We start from the raw sequence: 25,194 nt of genomic DNA, 5'->3' as shown, positions 1-25,194 counted from the left end.
ATAAAAACGTCCACATCTTTTCCCTGAAGAGTTTTTACACTTATATGCAGAAAGCTATGGAGGTGCAAAAGATTGGAGACAAAATCCTAGTGGATAAGTCATCCTGCTGATATCCATTAAGCAGTATTTTGACGTGCCCGATTAGCTTCTTGCCATTGCTGGAATCCTATCTGACTGCCATGTTAAATGCACAGCTACCAGCCAGGTACTACGATATTGTATCATTTAATTAATGAACGGATTAAGAAGTGGTCAAGGTAAACGTCTACATCATGCATGTGTATTTAGCTTTCACTCAGAGGATTCACCATAAATCTTTCTACAGCTGCCAGTGTAGTCCAAAAGAATTCTTTTTCAAGGAAAGATCAAGGAAAGATCAAAGCTTTCCTTGGCTAATACTTAAATACCTAACCCCCAACACTTGCCACCTTATCAGTTTCCTCTAAATATGCTGAATACACAGCAAGTCATAGTAATTACACAGTGAAGACATGAGTGCCAAAAGATTTACAGCTCTTTCACTTACTTTTCTGCCCTGGTATTATGACCAGATCTGTGGATATTTCACTCTTATTCTTAGAAAGTAAGTCAACTCTTGATATATCCCCTTTCGTTTTACTTTCTGTGGAAGCTGTAAGTGTAAACTAATGCTCAGGGAGGCAAATCCTCACCCAGTAAAAAACTAAGCTGCCATTTAATGCTGTCTGGTCTGAGTGACCAAAGTCAATTGGAAACAAGATATGAAGATATGCAAAATCACAACAGTCAATGCTACCTACTGCTGTATGTGATAAGGCAACACTCTGCATAGTAACAGTGATTTCAGTTTCCTTATTTCCTCCCGGGCAAGATTTGCACAGAGTCAGATTTTTGTGACAGTTTTCATTCCAGCTATGCTATGTGTTATTTCTGTACTTTACCATTGTGCCGTCCATGCTTTTTATAATATGCACTGTAATTTTCATGTTTACTTCAGCTTTGCAATAGAATTTTAAACATAAAGACTACCAAATACTGCAGGATGCAGCTGTTAGTTAAACCTTTTAATACCATTTATCATCCTTTTTTAGTTACCCACTTTTACTCTTCAAAAGCTTATATCTCCCTAGAAACCACAGTACCTGGTGTCAGCCTTGAAAAGCATTATCCCTTCTTATCTTCCCAAACATTCAGTACCAAATACAGTACCAGTGTCTGTGGTTCAGCATCACTGCCTTACAGGAACTCCCCCCCAAAAGAAGCTTTTCTAATTCAAGCTTCAGGTGTAAGATTATTTTTTTTTTTTTTTTTTTTGGCTAATCATCATTGATTTTAGGTTCAGTCTGTTTAAGGGAGTCATTTATCATCATACTCTGATTCCCAGGTGCTTAAGACAGAAGAACTGTGCTAGCAACTTACAACAGTCTTGGCCACTCCACTGCAACTACACCAAAAATGTGGTGAATCACAGTGTGCAAAAGATCACTTTATGCAGAAATATTCAATTCGTTAGCTGTGTCCCACTATCCTTCACTTTTTTTTTTTTTTTTTACTCTAGCCAATTCATCTGACTCAAGCAGTGACATACAGGTGTTGATGCAACCTCACTCACTAGTACCACAGCAATTCATCCCTGCTAAGGCTCTGGCATAGTAACTTCTATATTAGAAATCAACAGTTTCTCGTTCTGTACTGAATGGAGTGCATTGTGATTCACAGTCACAATGAAAATGCTGAGAGTGGAGTTTAACCTGATCCTTGCATCCAGCCAAACTATATTCAGGGCAAAGCTAAAAATACGAGTTGAAAAACACTTTGTCAGCTGCTGCCAGTGACAACAGCTGGTAACAACCCTCTAGCATCTCTCTGAAAAGGAAGTAAAACCTGGGGCATCATCACAGCCAGCTGTTCACCATCTGGGGTTTCCCTCACATTGGCAGGAACATTTAGCTCTGTATTTCAGGTGGATTTGTAGCCCCCTTGAGCAGACATACAATTGAAAATGGAACTAAGGTGCAGAAGTCAGAATAGATCTGTTGTGTTTTGGATCCACATTTCACTCCACCAAGTTTCAATGAACAGTTCAATGACAGTCTAGACCAGGGGTCCTCAAACTATGGCCTGTGGGCCAGATACGGCCCCCCAGGGTCCTCAATCCGGCCCCCGGTATTTACACAACCCCCTGCCGGGTGTTGGGGGGGGGGACCAAGCAGCTGCAGATGACTTCCTGCCACTTAATCCGCACGCCAGCCCCCTGTTTAAAAAGTTTGAGGACCGCTGGTCTAGACACTGCTCCATGAGCTCTTTCTCCCCGTCTTCCCATCACCTGCATCTCTCCTCCTTCCTCTGTGCTACATTACAAGAACAGTTGCCAAGTTTAGCCTCAAAACCAAAAAAACCTAGACTCAAGCAGATGATCAGGTAAGGAAAATTCAGTTCAAAGAGTTACATTTTGGCAAAGACCTTATCTTTAATTGTTCACAATAGGAAGTCTCAGCAGTAATAAGCAATTCTGTCAGTCTCAAGAATAGGAAGTACGTCAGTAGTGCTGTGCGCACACACATGCATATCTATTTTCATACTGTGCACAGATTTCCTGCACAATAGACTAATTTCAGTTTTCCCATGCTTCACAGCTTCGTTTTGATCAGTTACAGAAAAGTGGATAAAATATCTGTGTTGAATATTTGTCTGCTAGTTTATTTTATTTCAGTGGTTAAGGGAAATAGTGTGTGGTTTCCTAGACAAGACTTTCATCAAATTGCTTCTCAATTGGTCTGATGTCATCCAGAGTTAATGTGTTCGTATTGAATAATGCATTAGGAAAGGATATTTTCCACAGTTACAATAAGGAAATAATTTTAACTCCATATCAGCACTGTTTTAGACTTATCTTTGCATTTTTTTTTCTTTTTGCTATTGCAGCATCAACAGGCCAAAAGAAAAATCTCTGCTGCAAGATGAAAATACACTGAGCTCAATTTAATCCATCTGAACATCTCTGGTTTTAAAACTAAGCACTCATGGTAAGCTCCAAAGAATTGACTGCAGAGGCCTCTAGTCCTGGACCTCTATGCATGAAATCCTGTAACTCATAAAACCACTCTACTAATGCAAATCACGGCTGCGCCTTCTCATTGCTGGAAACCCAGAATGCAGATTTGGCCTTCCTGATTCTGAAGCATGCTCCAAACCCAGCTATTTTGCTTGTGAAATAATTCATAAACTGTTTTCAGAAGCCTCTGTGAAAAAAGTTTTCCTTGTGATGAACAGGGAAACTGTTAATCACAGTTAAGTTTGACCTGAAACTGACACATTGTTTGGAACAAAAAATAATTTTAAAAGCCACATCTCTCAGCATGTACTTAATATTTTAATTCCTACCTTATGAAAAGCAAGAGATTGCAAGTTGTGTGGGCTGGCTGTCTTTAAAGGTACTCCTCAGAGTCATAACGAGCATTTGATTTACAAGTGCTTTGAATTAAGCACTTTATTCAAACTGACTTTATATCAGTACAATACCTTATAAGGAGCACTTGTTTATGCGTACAACAAATTTTAAAGCACTACCTTGAATAAAAGCTATTTGTTTTTTTCTGTGATGAGTTCCAAAGAGATTTAGGAATATTTACTAGGAGATTCCACTGACCAAAACTAAGCCAAAGAAGAGTTTTCATGATCTGAGAGTTTCTGGGTCTAAGTTCTTAATATGTACATACTAGAAGTAGACTGGAATAAGTTAGAATATTCACATCTTACAGGACAAATTCTTCTAACAAGGATGTCTGCAGAATTCTGGTATCTGCTATTAGTCCCCCAAAGCATATTGGTTTTAGAAAGGACAATAGCATTGTCTTTGGGATGGAGGTGTCTTAGCACACAACTCAAATTTCCAAACAGTACTCCTAAATTAGGAAGAGCTTGTGAACAAAGTCCTTTTTCACTCCTCCTTTGAACCAAGCTATTTCCAGGCAAAATACTCTTTCTGGAAAGTCAGTAGCATAGCCAGTAAGATGCCATAGAAAACAAACATTTAGATCTGTCATATAGGCTGCCTTATATGTTTTGATTGAAGTTGATGGCTAGCTGCAAGTACCTCAGCTTTAGGAAGCAGGTGGCAAAAAGGGTCTAAAAATCCAGAGTAGATACTAGCTAAATGCTGCATGGTAAGGATATAGCAGGAAGGACCCAAACACAGGCCTTGTAACCAAGCAGGGCATTCCTGTGGTGTAACAGCCCTGCCCTGAATTTCCAGTAGTTGATAACATGCCTTCATTTCCCTCAGAGTGAGTCTTCCTGTCTCTCTCCTGTTCCCTCCTCAACTCTAGAGGAGTTGCAGCTTCTTGCAATTGCTCAGCATGCTGTGCCTGAACTCAAATGCTAAAATAAGTTAGCTGACAGAAGGGAGTTGTATTAAGCCATTCTAGGCAAAAAGTTCTTTACCAAAACCAAAACTGCCCCACTCAACATTGAAATCCTTCCCCCAAAATAGTTCTTCCACACCTCTCAGAGGCACTAACTACCATATGGACTTTATGACTTGCTACAGACTTCCTACAGGGACACTGCATGTCACTCAGTTTTGAGTCTGGACTTTTAACAACTTACTGCTATGTATTAAAAAAAAAAGCCTTGTTCAGAAAAGAAAAGTAAGAGCCTTAATTTCTACTGATATCTTGACCTGGCTGCCACAAGTAACAGAATAAGCCAGACTTTACCAGACACTATCCTAACCAAATACTGCACACCCCAGCAAAACCTGGAGACTTTCTGCATTTCGATGAACTGAATTCTTTACAGCCATACAATTAATAGCAAGAGCGACTAAGGTGCTTGGATCCTACATTCACAATGCAGAGGTTTTCAAATTGTTATTTTCCTTTGGAATGAAGATCCTTTGTGGAAATACAAACCACATAATACAATTATTTTATATACTCCACTCTGATTTTTATTTGACTCTTTTAACTTGAACTTCTCCAAACTATCTGTCAGAGGGGTGATAGGAAGCTTAGACTAAATTAATGAAGGAGATCAAAGGCTATACCTATGACGGTCTTCTGGTGTCAGAAACATCCATCTGTAGCTTTCACACTCTGATGGGAAAAATGTAATTCATTTTTCGAATGTCTTCATTTTTTCTCATCTCTATTATGAAGATGTATGTTTCTGAAGAATCCAGCCGTTTTCCAGTCAACTTTTCTGCAAATCACAATTAAATTGATAGCTCAAAAGTAAGTAGAGATTGCAGGTTTGAATGGCTGAATGTATCCCGATTAAGGCATCCAAAACAAGAAAAGATTTGGCTACATTTAAACCCTATCAACTGCAATTGGATATGGGTCTCATTCACCGTAACATATATGGTGAACAAATCAGGATTCCAAGCTTGTTCAGATACATACTCAGGGAAATCAGGATCTTGTTCATTCTCAGAACACTCAGATACACTATTTATCAGGTGAAGTGGTATGTAACTAGTACTCCAGGAGGTGCATGTAAGGCAGAGGAAAAATGTAGTACTTTCACATCAAAACAATCAAACCATTTCAGCAAGCAGAAATATCTTAGCTGCAGAGGAATTGTGTAGACTACAGCACCAAGCATACAATACACAAGAAAGCTTCGTTTAGATGCTAATTGACTCAGTTGTAACAATTACAGGGTTAAGTAACATATCCCTCCCACAATTTTATCTGCTGCAGACACAGGTGAGAGGAGAAAAATCAGTGGGATGTTCTGATAAATATTTTTTGAAAGCATTTAATTTTGAGTCCTAAGTAGGATGGATTCTGCTTTTAGGTTACATCCATTTTTATTATTGAACATGAAATATCAATTGATCAAGAAAACAGTCACTTCAACAACTATGCAATAAATGCTTTTCCTGAAGCACAGTTGTTAAACCAAAACATATATTTCTAATCAATTTAGTTTTAACTAGCATGCAAGGAACTCATTAACTTTAAATTAAATCCTTATTTCAGGCACAGAGTGTGACTACTCTTGGTACACTGGCTTGTTACACAGCTATTTTTAAGCTCTGTTCTCAGTTATCCTGTTCATTGTCTGTGACACCACCCCAGCTACCTGAAAAGCAATATTCTCTGCTTAGACTCAGGCAACTGTTTGGTTGGTTAATGGTAAGAGAAGCCTATGTGTAGGTAAGATTCTGGGCTGCACTAAGTTTATTCTTTGGGTACTGGAGGAATCCCATAACGTTAAGTTTATTATGGTCTTCCTTCTGTGAGTATTGATTCTGCAAGAACCATCAATAACTTCTTTAACCTGTAACATCTAAAGACTCTCTTTCCCCGAGAAGCCACTCTACAAACAGAAGCCTTTGGGCTGGGGGCAGACCTCAGGTACATCTTTCTAGCTAGCAAGTCTCCATTTTTACCAGCTGAGAAGTACAATGGGAAGGAAACCTGTTTCCACATCTTGATGGCATCCAGTAGCACAGTCAATGTAAAAAAAAATGAATAAAGTACAAAAAACCTAATAAGAGTAATGGTTAGAAAATGTTATTATTATAGACTTTCAGACCCAACTGATGTCAGTAGGAATCAGTTATATCAATATTTTTTAAAAATAAGGTCTAGAAGCTAATTTATTTTCTTCAGCCATGAAGGCCCCGGGGAGAGAATTCAAATCACAACTCATGGCTGACAAACAGTACTATTTTATCAGCACTGCAAATCCCTGGGGGAAAAAAACCATCCTCCTTAAGAATACCCAGAATGCTGCACAGGATTTTCTGATTAGTTGAACTTTGCTCTTTAAGTGGTAACTGCTGAATTTGGCCTATCAATACCAAATGACAGAGGCCTAATCTCAAGATGCATTGAGGATATTACAGGAAGTCAAAGGAAATACCTGATCTATTATGTTCAAGGAAAAGTTGTAAGTTAGCAAGCCAACTTAATGTCTCCAGTGCAAAAGCCATCTTGGCAGATGGGCCAAGGCCCCAGGTTAAAAAAAAAAAAAGCTACACAGAGACAATAGTTCATTTTCCAAAGATCAACCTGTAGGAAAGGATAAAGTAGTATTTATCTTTTATGTGTTCCAAATCCAAATATTCAACAGGATGTTTCTGACCTTACCACTGTCCTGTACCAAAGCAGTCAAATAGAAAACAAAAAAATAATTTCCTTGGCTGAGATGAAACAGGCTGTCACTCAGGATTGCCAGAATTCACACTGCAGTATTTCTTTCACATGTAGAAATCACTCTTCCACGCTAATTGGGATAAAATGCTTCACTTTCACCTCTAAGTGAGGCATGCTGAAGACATACAAGGACAGGGTTGTAAGGGCATAATAGGTAAGCCCCACGTATGATTCCACTAACTTCGTGAACTCTAAATGTGGCTTCTAGCAGAAAGTACAGGTTGGAAATTCAGGAACATCTAATGCAGAAAGACAACACAACTGAATCTTCCATAATGGCTTGTACAGAACAGTCTTGGGTCAGGCTATTTCCCCATGGTTACAGGCAGTAATAAAATCAATTGGAAGTGTTCTTCTGAATCTGTCCTCATGTGCAGCAAGTGGAAAAATACACAAAGCACGCATGAAATAACTTGTACCTTAACAATAAAAATTGATTTGTACAGAACTAACCTTCAAAATATCGTACATTAGTTAATACAATTAAACACGAAATAGCAAGTACTAAGTTATTTGAGCTTTTAAGAAACTGTGCTAAATACACCATTGTCTTTGTACAGCACTGTTGCCTATAACTGCAAATGCCAGACAGACACAGTGCAAAGTCATAGTAAAATCTTTTAAAAATGTAGGGGTTTCATTGGTATCTTGGGATATCGAAGTGACAGGATTTCCAAGTGCCTATCTTTTTTTCCAGTATTGAGTTCTGTTGGCCACACTGGAGAAACAATGCTGACAAAATGAAATGTTCAGAATTACAATGAGAGAGAAAATTTACTTTACAGAAAAAATAAAAACTAAGCAGATTTTAGAGTTACTTTGCTGTGGATATTGGCATGTGGTGGTCATAGGACAGAACCTGACTAATTTTGTTCACACTGAAGAGGTTAAATATCCATCAGCCAGAAAGACTCAGCAGCATTTTCTTACAACAAAAAACCACCTCCTTCAATCCTTTCCTGTGGCCCTTACATAGAATTTGAGACAGGTAACCTTTTAATTTTTAAAAGGTTTAAAAACTTACATGTCCATGCTTTATTCACAATCGCTCTCACTTACCATGTTCAACCTCTGCACATCAAGGAACCTAAAATGATGCAACCTGGCCACAAATATCCCTGTTATTACTTTGCAATTCAAAGCTCTGGTTCTACTTTTTTTTTTAAATGACAAAATAAATTTGGGAAAATTTGCTTAAACTTAATGAAATTTGTAATCTAAGCCAGTATTGGCACTGATGCAACTGTGTTTTGCAGCACTGCTGAATTTTGAATAATGCAGCTTCAGTTTTTGATGGCCTAATTGTTTCAGGATCTATGCATCCCCATTAAAATACTGATGTTCTTGATGTTATCGAAATCATCCATGCACTATGTGATGATTTTGAAATTTTACTTTGCCCTGTTTTGTACAGTCCAGCCCAGATACCATTCCAGTTGTGGAATTTGAAGAAAATTGCTTCTCTAAATTTAAGCCCCATTAGAAGAAGTTTCAAATTAGGGTTTATAAAGCCTTATTTACTGTCATCCCTTGTTTCTGAGCCAACTGTAACACTATAGCTTTACTTTTACATACCATCAAGACGCACGTGCTTAGGGATGTATCTTGCATCCTGAAACAGGCTAAGTCAAAACTATGAAAATGCCAGTTTGTTGCCTTTACATGGTTCTCTCTTCGTATTGTGGGCTGGTAATGTAGTACCTGCTTTCTTCACTCATACTTAAAATCAGCCAATTGAAAGACAGAACCAACAGACCTTAATTTCTGCATTGACTTGCCCTCAGCATAGAAAAAACTAAACTTCATTCAAGTTGCTCAGAAAGCTCAACACTCCTTTTCACATAATGCTGTTCATTTTATTTTATTTTCCAAATCTGCTATACATTTTTCTAAGCTGTTTCTTCACCAGTCATTTATCTTGGTTGATTTAAGCTGGAAAGTTCATCAGCATAACACCAGAAATTCTTGTTTGGTTTCTTGTGCTTTCTGGAAATACCATGCTCTGCAGGAAGGAATCAGCCATATTTTCACTGCTGTCCAGTGGAACAGTTGCTTCAACAGTTTGCCCTGAGCTTAAATACTTGATCATTGCTGTCTCTGGAGAACAGTCTTATTTGGGAGTTCATGCTGCAGCTATTGGTCCCTAAAGTGACCCAGATTAATATCTTTACAACCTAATGCTCAAACTACCACTTAAACTCACTCACTCCAAAAGAGTCAATGACAGAAAAATACCGAATTGAAAAGCCTTATCTTTTTGACAAAAAAGCAGTGTAGAGAGATGACTTACACCAGAGGCAAAAGGAGAGTCAAGACATAGCAGACTAAACCTGATATTTTATCCGTCAGCACTTCAAGAGCTCACAAACATTTATCTACCCATTTTATAAGGCTCAGTCACTTCTCAGAGCTCTCTCATAAGCCAGCCATTTTAATGTTAACCAAATATTGAACTCCCTGCAAGTCAATAAAAACATTTATTGACTAAAAGATTCAGTCTATAAACACACACAATTAGAGGACTTCTGTTATAAAAGAGTGACAATGTAGGAAGAGAAACTGGCAGATAATGGATTTGTTTGGCATTAACTTAAGAATAATAAGTAATCCTCCGGCATTACTGTTAGTAGCATGCACACTTCCTAGAACAGAGCTTCAGGAATGCCAGATAGTACTTAATTTTATATTCACTGGAATAAAGCTTATCTGGTATTAAGATAGGTATAGAAAAATGTGTATTTAAAGGCACACAAAGTTCTACTCTGTAAACCTTAGAAAGAAGTGGTCCTTGTGAGCTATTGGCATCTTCAAACTGGCTCACCTAAACCTCTGTTTGTTTACAATTCATATTACATAAGCAGATGCCTCATATTAAAACCTCACTGATCTACGTCAGCAGCACGATTCTGCATCTCTTGAAGTTTAACCTCCGAGTATGAAATGTAAGAAGCCAATGAAGGGCCCTACCTCTATTTAACAGGTAAGACAAAGGTGTAGAAAATCACATAGTCTCCAAGGTCATACAAAGGATGTCTAACAGACCCAATCACCATCTGTGTTCCATCAATCACTTCTACATTTCTTTTTAGCATATATTTTTCCATTTCTGTTTCAAGACTATGGAGTTCATTGCATGGTGCTCCTGGAACAGGAGGGCTGTTGCTGCAGCAAAACTTCAGTCCACTTGAAATTTGGGCATGGAACCAACCCCATATTACTCTCACTAGGTGCTGCAGAACAGTATTTTCCTGTAATACAACAGATGTCACATAGACATGATGAGATGCTCCTAATGACAAAAAGTCTGCAACACAGCACGAAATGGAAACAATGCTTGCCAAACATCAGGCAACTTACTTTTAGCCAAGGTTGAACACAACTTCTTTCCCTACCATAAAAACCCAGATCTCACGCTCCTAACTGGTCCTCCATATCAGGATTTATTAAAGCAAAAGTTTTTCCCGACAGTTGAAAGGGTCTCTACAAATCAACAAAACTCCCTTATCTTTTAAAAAAGAAAAAATCAAGTTACCCATCTCTGTTGAAGCACCACTTTTTGTGCTGTGAAATCAATAATTAGCAGTAATGCTGTATCTGATTGTTTCAGGAAGCCACAGATATGTCAGCATTGTTACAAAAACATAGAGAAACATTGTTCCTTAAAAGTTTTGTAGTCACTAGAAAACATTGTCTTCAGGTGGATACCTGTGTGCTTTTGCTTTATCTAGTAATTTCAGATTTCTTTCCTTTCCAAAGTCACAGGTATTCAGGACAGATAATTTTAAGTAATATTTGGCAAATTTATAATGGATATGAACCAATCGTAATGAAGGGGAAACATAAAATGGTATTTTTGAGTACTAGACAGCATGAGCTTTGCCACGGAGAAAGCAGAAATCAACTGAGATTTAAAATCTTTCTAAGAGCAGTTTAATTCACTTGTGATTTCTGCATAAGTTATTTAATCTTCATTTGCAATGTAGATTTCCATATCTACTGAGAAGTTTTATAGATTCTATATGCCAGTACTAGAATCAATAGAACATTCTGTAATACATTGTCAGTGAATCACTTACTCTTCTTGCAAACATAATTCATCAGGATTCTGATAGCTTTAAACCACACAATGGATTCTATTGAAACAGAGATTCATGTTTTTCTTCCTCAGAGCTCTCCAGATCTAGTCAAAATTGGCAAAACCTCAATAATTACTCTTGCAGCCTAATGTCTTAGTCTAACCAATGAAATTGTCCACTCTTCTTGGAAGTGTCATTAATCATGATGAACTCAATTAGCCACATAAAAGTTACATGTTCTTCTACAGAATCTTCAGTATGAATGAAATATTCTCAACTATATAAAGGACCAATCCTGTCTCTGTTGAAGGCTATACCTTTTTTACAATTTAATCAAATAGCAGCAGAATCAAGGCTTAAATCCAAACACCACAAACAGCTAGAGTGTACCCTAACATTCTGGGTTTTTTAAGCTTCATACTGTAGAATTCATAATACTTAAAATTCTGAGAAGCAACTTGTAGTGTGAGAATGATAAAATGTTTGTTCTAGCAGCCTAGAGACTAAGTTAGGAGTTTAGGCTGTTCTATAATGCAACTGCTTCATCTCTGCTGTAAAGGCAAAAAAAAAAAAAAAAAAAAAAAAAAAAAGTCAGGTATTCTCTGCATAACCCAACTGTATTAACACAACAAGAGCTTCAGGTACATAAAGAATTCTGTGCAGTGTAACATGTATTTGAAGCTTCTCCTTGGCCTCTATGATATCAGATCTTTTTTACAGCTAAACTTTCACAGCTCTAAGAGTCAAGCTTTAGTTTCCCTACTTCTTAATACTCCTCCCTGCATGTTTTACTGCTAGTTATATCATCTCCCAGCCACTACCTCTAGCCTGCTGAAACTAAACTTTGTTTATCATCTAATATTTACCTAAATTCTTCCACAGCTAGTCATTATGCCTAGCTACACAGTCTTTGGGAAGCATTACTTTAACCTGAGGCTGTCAAAATATACCCAGAAACCTCACTTGTCAGAAGGCAGGTATGAAAATGCACCTGACACAACAAGGAACGATTTAACTCTGGAGGGGCCAGGCTGTAGCCAATGACTGCCTCCCCACTGTGAACTTTACAGCTGGAACATGCAAAAAGGCAAAGTGAAATATTTTAAGGGCATAGAACCAGAAGGTACTTGTTTGGGCCAGGAACCACTAGGTGAATTTCTGTAGGAAAATGGTACCAAAATGGGATCATTGTGACCTTGTCCTGGTTTCTGCTGGGATGGAGTTAACTTTCTTAGTAGCTAGTACAGCACTGTGTTTTGGCTCTGATGTGAGAATAAATACACTGATGTTTTTAGTTGTTGCTGGGTAATGTTTATACTAGGTCAAGGACTTCTAGGTTTCTAGGACCTTGCCAGCCAGAGGGCTGGAGTGGCATGGGAAATTGGGAGGGGACACAGCCAGAGCAGCTGACCTGAACCAGCCAAAGAGGTATTCCATACTGTGGGATCTCATGCTTGGTATATAAACCTGGGGGGTTAGCTGGGGACAGGGGGATTGCTGCTCAGGGACTGGCTGGGCATTGGTCAGTAGGTGATGAGCAGTTGTACCGTGCATCACTTGTTTTCCTTTCTCCCTTTTCCTTTGGATTCTATCCTTTCCCCCACCTTTCCATTATAACTGTTATTATTATTATTGTTCTTCCCTTTTTATTGTTTAAATTATTAAATTGTTCTTATCTCAACCCTAAAGTTTTACATCTCTCCCTGATTCTCCTCCCCACCCCTCCGGGTGGTGGTGGTGTGAGCAAATGGCTGCATGGTGTTTGGTTGCTGCCTGGGGTTAAACCATGACAGACCCTAAAAGGCCATAAAGCAGAGTCTTCCCCCCACCCCCGGAACAATAAACAGTTTTTTTCCATCTGATAAGTTTGTGTTATTAGTGTTTCTTAAGGAGCCATTGAAGTTTAATGCCAGAAAAGTAACTATATATAATAATTATAAAGCTGCAGTTCTTCTGTATTCCTGGTTATAGGTTTCATAATGAGTCTTGAAAATCAATCTTAAGTTATACACATGATTAAAATAGCTCTAGATTTGTAATCCTGATGAGATAATTAAAGTAATTAGAAATTACACCTACTTGAACACTCAGTCAGTAAAAGCACCTTTAATCACAATCAAAACCTTTTCTTCCCTGAAGAAAGAATCTATTTTCCATATTACAGATTTTTGGTAGCCTCCCATTAATTTTCTTCAGACAGGGATTAGACTAAGCCTTGTCAGTGGTTGGAGAGAACACATTAATAATGATTTTACATAGATAAGAGAAAAAAATCAATATCCCATTCCTGGCACTCGGAACTCCTTTCAGCTGACCTTTTATTCCTCAAACCTGCTTTCCCTTGTTTCTCAGAAAAGCTTTCATTCCAGAAACATCTGCCTCATACAAGATATTTGCTTGTACACTTAGAATAAGGTATTAATTTTATAATACAGTATACTGCAGGGCAGTTTAACAGACTGTGTTTGCTCTGGCACTGTCAAAAGATTGACTTAATATTGTTGCAAAATTATATCCCGAACACTCCTTTCACAAGTATCATCTCTTTTTCTCACCAATGTTAACAAAGACACACAGGGAACATCATTTAAGACAACTGTAAAATTCTGATACTTGTTAAGTCTTAGAAAAAAATCCAGAGAGAATGCAGCAACTAAGATGGATTGCATGTAAGAGCAGACCAGATTTTAATGCAGTTCTCAGAGGGAAGGCAGCTAGTATTTCATGTTCTGCTCTGAAGTTCAAAAAAATTCCATTCCCCTATTTTACCGCTCTTTAAAATGTCACCTTCTTGCATTTTATTTATTATTTACATTTCTATTCAAGAAAGAGTTTGCTAATGCTTATATTGTACTTGCATATAGAGGTGCCAGCCAAATCAGAGCTTATTTATACTGAGTACAAACATCCTAGCCCAATATTTAATGAGCAGTTAAGACAAGAAAATATATTAGGGGGCTAACTGTATTCCACTCAGGAGCACTGAATCTAGCTCTGCCACATCCCAAATTCAAAATCTTCTCTACTAAAAAGCTTAAAAGTTGGCTGATATTTCTGTGAGTAAAAGCCAAAGCCCAGAAGGCCACTTCAGCATCAGCTTGTCTTTTTCTTGCCACAAATAGCCATTTGACTGTGAAGCTGATTTGATTTCACCAGAAGTTCAAGTAAAAACTTCTCTTGATTATTGATAACTGCCAACTACTGTCAATTTTGTTGGCCCTTAGGACAAATCTTCCCAGATTAGAATACGGTACTTAAATCCCTTCTCAGGAATCCATTATGGAAAGTCACCACCAAGCCATGCTAGGGTTGAACTGCCCAATCCTCTCAGACTAGCACTTGCTTATGTCAATTTGTACTAAGTCTTCAGCAAAAGATTTCTAGGACAGGCCCTGAAACAGAATGTGCAGGCTGTAATTCAGTCAGGGAACCATCTCTTGCTTTTCATTACATTGACAAGGACAATGGGAAAGCTGCTTTAACTTTCAGACAAGAGGCAATATTTGCTGTATGATCTTGCTGGGAAAACACTTTGCAAGCACAGAATCCTTAAGTTGTTCAGACTTCAAATTAAATTCTTACAACATGACACAAATTCTGAAGGAATTTTCGAATTATCAAAATATATTTTGTCATCTGTTGATACCCTCAATTTAGAGGCCTTGACCAGGATCAGAGGACACACTTATTTTGCCCTATAGTACCTCATGTTACCTTTAACAGTAAATTACAAATGCTTTGGAACAACAGAACTGTTATACGCTAACCACTCATACAAAACTGCAATCACATTGGAGGACCTGGATATCTGTTGGTTCTCTGGAAGAAGTAATTAAAATGCTGAAGCAAATATCATTATTAGTAACAGCAGATGCCTAAGGCCCCGGTCCAGGCCTGTGAGTATTTGAAAGTATTTTTCTTAAAACTTGCACACTTAAACGGTTAAAACAAGCCCCTAGGCATGCCCTTTCAAGCATATAATATTCTTACCATGAAAAGTTAAACTCCAATGAATGTATTTTACATTACATAGAATTTTTACCAAAAAAAAAGTTCAAATACTCGTTGAAGTTATACACCAATGGATATTCAGTCCAAAGAGAAGCGACTCAGAAGCTCAGATCCCATTAGGGATATGAAGTCAGGCTCCTATTCCTGATAGTATCTGTCTGAGTTTAAAATAATCATACCATATGTCAGCATGGTAAAAGACACATTCTTTAATTGAGGCAACTGTTCTAAAACAGATTAAACACAGCTAAATATAGCTTCACCAAAGCCAGTTTTAGACTTTTTTTTTTAAATTGCTAGGGAACCTTTTCTGAGATATACCTTTACAGAACAAGGCACTTACAACTACCTCATTCTAAAATACTGTAGTTACAGTTACATTAATGTTTCAATAGCAATGAATTTTCAAGAAGATTGGATCTACCAATCTTCAAATAAATCAGAGGTGTTTTTTTCTTCTTCCCAGACTTACAAATCACTTCACCAGCAAAACAGGAGGAAATCTTGATTTTGGGAAAAGTAGCATTGGAGTAGACTCCATTAAGCTTCCTATTAGTAGGACCACTGCATACAGCCTTCTACTCTCCCTTCCATAGCTTTGAGGAAACATTATGGGTGATGCATAAACATCTTTAGTTCTCCCCATAGAATCCCTTCTGTTCCCCCACCACGCTGGCTTTTAGAAATCCAAAGTAAAATACATTTACTATTTTGCATAGAACACATTGCTTTTTATTCCCTGGAGTCTTATGCTTTTGTTCCTCATTGATTTTTTTCCATTTTTCATTCTTTTAGGCACACATGAGGCATGGTAGCCCAACAACGGATACAGAAATACCATCAAATTATGAAATTGTATATCAAGGCAACCACAAAAAAATCCTGTAAAGCTCTAGTTGCGGTAAGTCATGCCAGTTATAGTAGTAGGAGCCTAAGTAATCTTGACTTGCAAAGCCCTTGATTATTTCCTCAGCTGTGCTGTGACTGGGTGCTGACTTTGGTTAGGAGAGAGTAAGAGAGAAGGAAATGAGCAATTGATACCGAAGTAACAATTATACCAAATAGAAGCCTTTACTGAAGAAGGGACACTGAAAGAGGGATCTTCAGGTCATCCAGCTCTCAGTACTAATTCAGAGTTCAAATTTAAGGAGATAAGATAATCTTCCTATATTTCCTTTTCAATTAATGGAAAAAGGAAAAGTTTTCTGCAGGAGGATTGCTTTGAACCCTTCCCTACATGCACACACACACGCTCCCCTCTTCTCAGCAGGATTATGCATTTCCCTACTGCCTGTACAAGGCAGATGCAAATTCTAACATCAGCTGCAAAAACCAGATATGAGCTCCAGAAACAATGCAGTTTTGAAGACAGGCAATAGTCCCCAACTGTGCATCACATGTAGTTTGCTGCAGAACAAAGTGGTCAGCATTTTCCAGACAACATCTTCCATCCCCCATTTAAGTAAGACTTTGATATTAGGATATTTACTTACATGCATCATGGTTAAAATGTGTCACACTTTTCTCCATGACATTATTATAAGCAATATTGAATTTTGAATAGAAAAACACTATTGTAAGGCAGATCTAGGTAATATTATTTCTCTTAGTTGTACAGCAGGGCAGAATAGTTCACACACAGTTGTTCTCCCCCTCCCTCAGCTTATTTCAGACTCCATAGGGTTCTGTTGTCCTTCTCTCATAACAAAACTAAATATCCAAACAGGTCTAAATCATACAGTGTTGTAGTTGGAGCCCAACTCAGTCAGCCTCACACTGGGCACCAATTGTTGCAGCACAAACTAGTAGGCTACAGCAAGGTTTTACTGTTGGTCAGCCTACCGTCTGTGCTGTATCTCCTTCCTCCAGAGGTCAGACCACACTGCTCCTCTCCCATCTAACCCCCTCTCCCACCAGCCTCAGGGCTATTTAACCACTTAGCAGGAACAAACTACACCTGCACATCATCCATGTCAATCAACCCACTGCCGCTGAGGCAAGGCCACAGCTGCATGTTATCAATGCTAATCAACCCACTGCCTTCATTCCTCTACAATACAGAACAAGCAAAGCAGTTAAGCTGACACTGCTAGAGCTACTTTAACTTCTGTGGGGTAGGGAATTCTAGTCCTTAATCTTAAAATCTGAATATTATACTAGTATAACTGCTTGGTTGTGGGGGTAGGGAGATACTGAATTAACTAGTTTCAGCAGACAGTAGTTACCACCTGGAAAGTGATAAAGGCTTTTACAGAATATAGGCTTAGAGTTCCATAGTTTTGCCTTGACCATAAAAAAAATATTCATTATCACTGTAACAACTAACTTGGGCTCACATGTGCATTTGATATACAGACCCATTTAATTCTGTATGCGTCCTTCCTAGTGAGGTGAACTGCAGTGTCTGTTGGAGGAGCTCCCTTGCCTTCTCCACCTGGTGACAGAGATACTTCAACCAGGAAGACTCTAATCATGAAGTCAACAGCTCTGCTGCAATTGCAATATGCAAGATCCATGCAGGGACTACTCATGTGAGCAATGGATGGCCCACTGTCTCACACGCTTTCACGGAAGGTTTCTGTGCTACTTTAGACTTCCTGTACTCTACCTCTAAAATATGCTAAGGGTATCTTCTGTGTCACAAATTAGTACCTTCTGCAAATTATTCATGTAGCACTCTAAAAATACTGCCAGAGTTACTAAAAAGGGAACTTAACCTTCTTAAGCTTACCTAACAATCCCATATAGCATGCTTACATTTTCTCAAAACCAATTAAGCTATTAAGATGTGTATGCTCCTGCTGTGTTGTTGCTTCTAGAAAAATTGTGGAACATTTTAGGAAAGAAGTTTGATCCCTTTAAATAATAAGATCAAGGAGGAAAAATGGCATTTTTCCCAGCTTGAAAAAAAATCCTATATAAATCAGTTCCAAGCTCTTCTAGTCATGCACCATCCCATTCCTTTGACACCAAATAAGGACAATCACATTTTTTTTGCAGAAATGTTCTGACTACAGCTTCATTACTGGCTAAGGACTCATGTTTCAGTGATTATCACTACTCTGAAGCGAAAGGGAAACTCATTTCTGAAAGGCAGACCAAGTTTGAGAAGGACAATACAGTGAAATCAGGAAAATGATGTGGCCTTACACACTTAATTATACTCAAACCATCAACTAGCTACTTATTGGGCCAGATTTTGTTCATGTAAATGAAGTTCTATTATAAAAGCTAAATAATTATTTAGGTTCCTCCCCTCTGTGACCTAAGAGAATGTAATTTTTTAATGTAAATTTTGCATAAGAATATCTACAGAAGAATCATGCACATATACCATACAGGAGACTGGATGCAGCAGGTCACAATTTGATATAAGGCCTACAACAGCATTAAAGCTAAGATTTTTCGTCACGGCTACAGAACCCAATTCCTGTGGCACAACAATCACAGACACAGTTGCCTTCCTTTAGCTGTGATGCAATTAAGCACTAAACCACAATCTGTTACTTTTTTTCCCTATTATCCTCAACAGTTGTCACATTTCCAGGTATTTTTTCCTACCATATTAGCAATAGATGTTAGTGTTTCAGATTTAGTCAGAGTAAAAAACTTTTTCACAAGCCAGAGGTGGAAGGGTAAAAACATAATGCAAGCTGCCACACTGGTAAACTAAAAAGAAATAGTAGTTTTTATATAAATAAATTTATATTTATCAATTAAAATATGTTTTTACAGGGCTTGCATTAAAGGCAATGATAGTCAGAAATCCCACAACCCACATGTGGGACATCTTTATCCACAACAACCACCACTTCTAAGCCATCTTCACTGATCACACCAACTTTTCCTATTAGAATATGAAGTCTGAGGGCTGTCACGACATCAGTTAGCACTGAACAGCATGATGAGGGCTGCTGTGAGGCTCAGCGAGACCCAATACACCCAGACAAAAGTTTCTTTGAATCACATACATCATTTCACAGTTGAGGTACAACTACTAGTGAGATAGCAATAATATACATTAACTAATGGAATACAGAAACTTTTATATGGTTTTTTTACATTGTAAAATTTAACTATCATATGTTCGTATTGAAAAGAAAGGGACATGAAACAGCTACCTGAAAAATAAGCCATAGTCCACTCTACTTTTTGATTACTCCCATTTGGCAGAGATCGAGGAGAGACTCAACAACCTACACTGGTAGTTTGTGAGCAAGTGGGCTTTTATTACCTCTAAAGCACGCCTCTAACAGGGCTCCAGCATTTCCTAGCAGGCTTCTGTCCCAGCTCGGATCCTTCCCACCGCAGCAGCACGCACCCCGGGCTGAGGACAGGTATCTCCCCTCAAGTTTTCAGGCGGGCAGAGGCCGCCCCTCACAGCCATCACCTCAGAAAGGCGCCGCACTGCGGCAGGTGGGCGCCGCGCGCTTTTTCCCACCCTTTTCGCGCCACAGGTGGTGCCGCGCGCTCCGCTGCAGCCCCGCTGTGCACTCGCGGCAGATGCCCCCCACGGCCGCCGCCGACACCGGCCAGCACAGGAGGCACCGGGTTTTGCATTCGGTCACTGAGGTAAAGTTCTCTGAGCTTTGTGCTGTGTGGGTTATCCTAGAGCTGGCTATCCAGCCTCTCTAGACTTTTGTTGTTTTTTTTCCGTTGTGGGCCACCACCGTGGTAGTTGTTGCCGTTGTCTGAGGGGAGCTGGGTGCTCTGTGGCTGCTGTTTCCAGAGAGGCCTGCATCCTCGTGTTTGTTGTACCTGTGAAGCTGAAAACTGATCTGTAGCTATAACATGCTTACTTCATGTAACGTGGTGCAGAGGCCAATTTGGTAAAGGAGCATCAGCTGCTTTGAGGCCCCTGCCAAGTTACCCCTGTAAGCCCCATGAGAGAGGGTGCTTTTTTTTTTTTTTTTTTTTTTTGTGGTCATAGGTAAGTCCCCCTGGAGTCAGCTGTGTGCCTTGGCTTGTGTCGGGGGGCAAATCGCAATGTTCTTCTGTTTGGATAATGGGAGAGCACTGAATAAATAGTTGGCATTTATTGTACCTGAACTTCCTTATTGGAGGCAGCATTACAAGGAGCTGTGGCTGAAGCACTCTAATGTCTGATGCTTTCCAAATACAGCATTTGATGCTTTTCAGCTTTTCCACTATAGTGCATAGTGGAGCAGTGAAGTGTTTTACATCTAGCAATGTGAAACACTCACAATGACTGTTATTTCCTTCCAAATGGAGAAAGGAAGTAAATTACAGGGACTAAGAGTCCACTGGAGTTGCTTTGGCTTCTTTGAGGTTGTGCTTGGACCAGCCTCTTTTGCTTAGGTCATGGAAAAGATACTGCTGTAGCTGTGTGGTTAAAAGGGTATGGAACTTGCAGTGTATTTCACCCAATGTCCCTGGGAAGGGAAGAGATAAAACCTTAAAGTAGTAAATGTAACCAAACCAGTAACAAGGATGTTTTTCTTTAGCACTAAATTCCTTGAGTGCTTGGGGTAGGTTGGATAGTCTTTGGAGGTGCCTTTATTAAACATGTGAGTAAATGGACTAAACCACAGTTTCCACTGCATGCTTTGAATGTATTCCAGTGTCACTCAAGTAAGAGTACTTCTATGGTTCCACTGAATGTGGGTTTTTTCTGTTTTTCTTGTACCCAATTAGAGTCTATAAAACATGTCTATTATTCTGCTACTGTGGTGACTAGTTAGGAAGGTAGTCTACACGTTTAATTCTTGGTCTTGCAAATTGCTGAGCATGCTAGATCTAATAAACAATGCATATAGTTCACTGATTTACCCATTTGGCTACAGTTACACGTGCATATGAGTTGTGCTAAATTGAAACTGCGTTGCCAGGTAATCCACATATAAACATATCTTTCTGAAAAACAGTATAAAATGTTGACCACTCCTGCTCCTCATTCTTGAAGGGCTACTGAACATTTTCAATTACATCAGTTCGTTGATTTTCATATCAATGTTAAGGGTATTAATATCAAATGATGTAGTTTTGCTACTGTGAGCAACATGATCGTGTAAATTAATGCTAGGGAGATCTTTACTCCCTCTGCACCAAACCATATAGTAATCATATCCAGAGCTATGCTGCTGAGCAGGCTGGAAATTAGGACCATGCATGGCAATCAGCTGAGGGGAATGTGCTCGAGCTTGTAGGTCACGAACCCTGGGAGGACAAGGAGTGTGAATAGACACAACAATTAACATGATGAGACGTGTTTACAGAGCACGGGGGAGTGGGAGACGGATGGCGCCAAGGAAAGGTAACACCTTGCTGTTAATTGCTGGTAGTTAACCACCAATCAGGGATTGCCTAGTATGCAATGCTTAGCTTCAAGAACCAATCTGTTTAAAACGCGCAGCTTCTGAAAGTGTATAAAAACTCGTGCTTCTGTACAATAAATCGACATTTGCTTGCATCAAGCTGCGTCCCGTCTCTTCATTTGCCGCACTATGCATCTTTTATATGTTCTAGTTCATGGGTATTCTGTCTGGAAAATTAATGTATATTGGTTTGCAGTCCAACTGCATATTTCTGGCAAGTTCTAATTTTGGTAATGTAAAAATGTAAAGTCATATGGTGTACTCAGTAAAGTAATGTTAGCAACTATGTTCAGTATATACAAATCATGATCTAAACCTGAGATTAGAAATAAATGGGTTGAAGATAGAGGTGGCAGAGGGAAAGGTCTCCCATTTCCATCAGTGCATTACATTTTCAAATGTCTGTGATTAAGAGGGTAGGAAAGCTCAGTCCAAAGCAGATGTGAGGAGACTGGGGGCCAGACATATGACTGTGAGCTACATGAAATGAAGCTGTAAGCTATGCTTTGTTATTTGAATAATTGAATGACTACAGAATGTATAAATGACCACCACCAAATGTGTGAGAAAGGTGCATGTGTGTGGTGCCTAGCAAGGAAGAGGTTTTCTACCTCTATTATTACCTCTATTGCTTTCATATAATTTTAGAAACTTAATCCTTTATCCATAAGTGTACGTATTATAATCTTAGTATACTGTAATTGGTGATTAGATTACATCCCTTTGAAAAACACAGTTTGTGTTGATTTAGAAGGCCTAGACATGTAGAAAATCTTGCAGTGGCTGGAACATGACATCTATTATTTGGTGCTATTGGATGTAGAAGAACTTATAAAATTTTAAGTTGTTCTGATGATTTAGGTCTGTGACAGTCTATGTGATACCCAGAAGTGGTTAAAAATATTTTAGTAGGCACTTTAACACTACCTACAAATACCCAAAACTTAAAAATGCAGCTTTTTCAGTCAGTTTTTCCCCAATTATAATGAATAATTTTAGCTTAACATTTAATAAAAGGAAAAAGTGCTTAACAGATATTTGTTGTATGCCTTTTGTATGAGTGAAGGAATTCAGTAATGCATAAGGGAATTTCCTTTTATAATATCACTTTATTAGCTAATTTTCTCAAATCTGAGAATTAATGGCAATTCAGCTGCAGAGTCTTAATGGCCTAATCATTAATTTGTATGGGAGTTACTTTAATAATAATTGGAGAGAACTCATTTGTTATGAATATGGGGGCAGTGAGCATGTCTTTAAAATAATAATCCAATTAACATGCATTAAGTGGAAATTTTATAGTTACCCACAGCATGAGTGGCTGCTGCTGTAATTCGGAAATAGTATTTCATAGCGACAGGTAACAGATCTTTAACAGCTACTGCCTGGTCAGCTCGGTCTCTGTAAAGGATTGCCTGTAAGATTGTCATCATAGTTTGAGACTGGGCAGGCATTCTGTCGAGATGCATCCCTTCATAACCCCCAACTCAGTACCAGCTAATGGTTTGCAGCCTAATGATCGTTCATCTTGAGCATCAATATTTGTAGTTTTACAGTGTTTACTCATTTTGAAACCTCATGCTATGACTTGTATATAGATGACCAGTAACCTGAAATCCTGCATGTTTTAAAACACAAGCCAATGAATCATATGAGATGTCAGAAACTAAGTGTGCTAACCTGATGACGGGAAGGAGGGACCAGCACTGGTTGGCCTTTGTGGCAGCTTTCTGCACCTTTATGTAGTGCTTTGTATGTGTCTTGAGAGGCCACAAAAAGGGATTTACACAAGGAGGCATAATGACCTTTCTAGATGTCAGACATATGAAGTAATGACCAGGGCAGGTGGATTAGAAGCTTTGTATTAACAATTTGGTAAGGGAGTTTGTGCCCCACACTAGAACAAGCTGCTTGACACCATGAATAAAGAGGAGTTGAGAGGACTCTGTCCAGCCTGAAACAGGCTAGCTACACAGGGGCAAATTCAGGCAAGGAGATGGTACATTTCCTAGCTACTTTAATGTTATGTTTATAACTTGGGTATTTAGTGAATGCAGTTAAGAAAATCCTACTGCTGTGCTGGTGTTACAGGTTTTTCTGATACTCTATTAAATGTACGAAGCAAAAATATAAAACCATATATTTTGTTATGTATATTACAATTACAGTAAATCACAGGAAGAAGTTTTCTAAGAAGGTGGTTAAATAACAGGTCTGGGTTTGGAGTCTGCCCTAGTGAGGCAGAAATGGAGTTTAGCTGCTGCCTGGACTTCTTTGGCTTGATAGTCTGTAGGAACAGCAAACAGATCCACATGTAATAGACTGTTCAGTAGATGGCTGGGTAGGCAATAAACTGTATCTTCCTCTGAACTATCATTCTGTGGCAGGCTTGCTGCAATGATCTGTGTTGAAAGCTGCTTTTGATAAAGGAAGAAGTCTCCCCGGTCACTTATGGGATTTAGACCTTGGTGCTAGCCTTGTGTACTGCACTTAATACTTGGACTGCTTGCGAGAAGCAGGTGTGGACCATTTAGGAAGAGGTGACTGGCAGTGGCTAGGAAGAGCATAACAGATAATCAGTACAACTGCAAGCAAGAATGAAATGACCTCTTGCCTTTCTTGTTGCTGTTAACTGGCTGGTGACATTAGATCCAATAGGAGCTTTTGGGTTAGTCATTCAGTGAAATAATGATGTAAAGGCAGGCTTACAGCTAGATTTGCTGGCAACCCAGTTCTAAGTGCCAGAGGTGACCACATTATCCAAAATCCTGTGCCATTATAAGTTGATACAGCACTGTTTACTAGATGGGCAAGTTGCTGTTATACTACAGAATGTAGCTGAATTTCTCTTGCACCACTCATTTTCCCTTTAAATAAATAAAGGAATAAGGACCTTTATTCAAAAGGCTTTAAAATGAATGTTCTTTTTCTGAACTTATGTCTTGTGATATCTACAATTGCGAGAGCTGCTGCAATGAATACCAATGCTGTCTTAGGTGTAGTTGTTACTGATGCTTTCAGCTGGTTGTTTGAGAAGCGGAGGTGTGATGTACCTTTTGCATTACAGTAGATAACAGACTGTTTGAAGTGGACATGTAGCCCACACCTTAACAGGAGACAATACTTTCTAAATCTAAACATATCTAGAAGATAATTGTTATGTTTCAGCAGTCACTTCCCTGTGACCAGATGTGTGCTGAATGCCTGTGCCTTTGGTCAGGACACCTTTGGACAAGAGGTCACAGTTAATGCCCTACTTAATGGGCACATGCTTTGTGTCAGGTGGGGGGAGAAAGCTGACTGCATTAGTGTGGTTTGAGGTGTCTTGCAATGACAACTCCACCTGAAACGTGTGTGTGTGTGTGTGTGTGTGTGTGTGCACATGCTATTGCATTGCCTAAAGCCCTTCTGGCCTTTCCCAGTCCTGAAAGGTGAAGCAGAACATTGTGTTAGCACATGATATCAGATGGGAGTCATGCAATTCCTTGTCATTTGCGAACCAAATAAATCTTTGAACCTGGGGAATTTTCTAGGAAAGGTGTAATTTCTTATTCTGGAGGAATGAAAGCAAAGGAGTATGGGACATTAGAAGACTACAGTAATACTCATAAATAATTGATAGAG

General features: G+C 38.9%; 2 long non-coding RNA genes across 2 annotated transcripts; one reads left to right on the top strand and one right to left on the bottom strand.

The window, feature by feature from the left end:
• Positions 1–365: 365 nt before the first annotated feature.
• On the bottom strand, positions 366–16,040 carry LOC308072680. The gene is made up of 2 exons (XR_013931741.1): positions 6,441–16,040; positions 366–6,358 (listed from the first exon to the last, which is right to left on the bottom strand). It is a non-coding gene; the product is annotated as an uncharacterized lncRNA (long non-coding RNA).
• Positions 16,041–21,359: 5,319 nt separating this feature from the next.
• Positions 21,360–21,665, top strand: LOC308072676. Its single transcript, XR_013931737.1, has 2 exons — positions 21,360–21,402; positions 21,438–21,665. It is a non-coding gene; the product is annotated as an uncharacterized lncRNA (long non-coding RNA).
• The last annotated feature ends 3,529 nt before the right edge of the window (positions 21,666–25,194 follow it).

The sequence above is a fragment of the Falco punctatus genome (assembly GCF_963210335.1).
Source record: "Falco punctatus genome assembly, chromosome: 13".
Taxonomy (NCBI): domain Eukaryota; kingdom Metazoa; phylum Chordata; class Aves; order Falconiformes; family Falconidae; genus Falco; species Falco punctatus.
The sequence above is the reverse complement of the archived record's forward strand: the minus strand, read 5'-3'. Positions and strand labels throughout refer to the sequence as shown.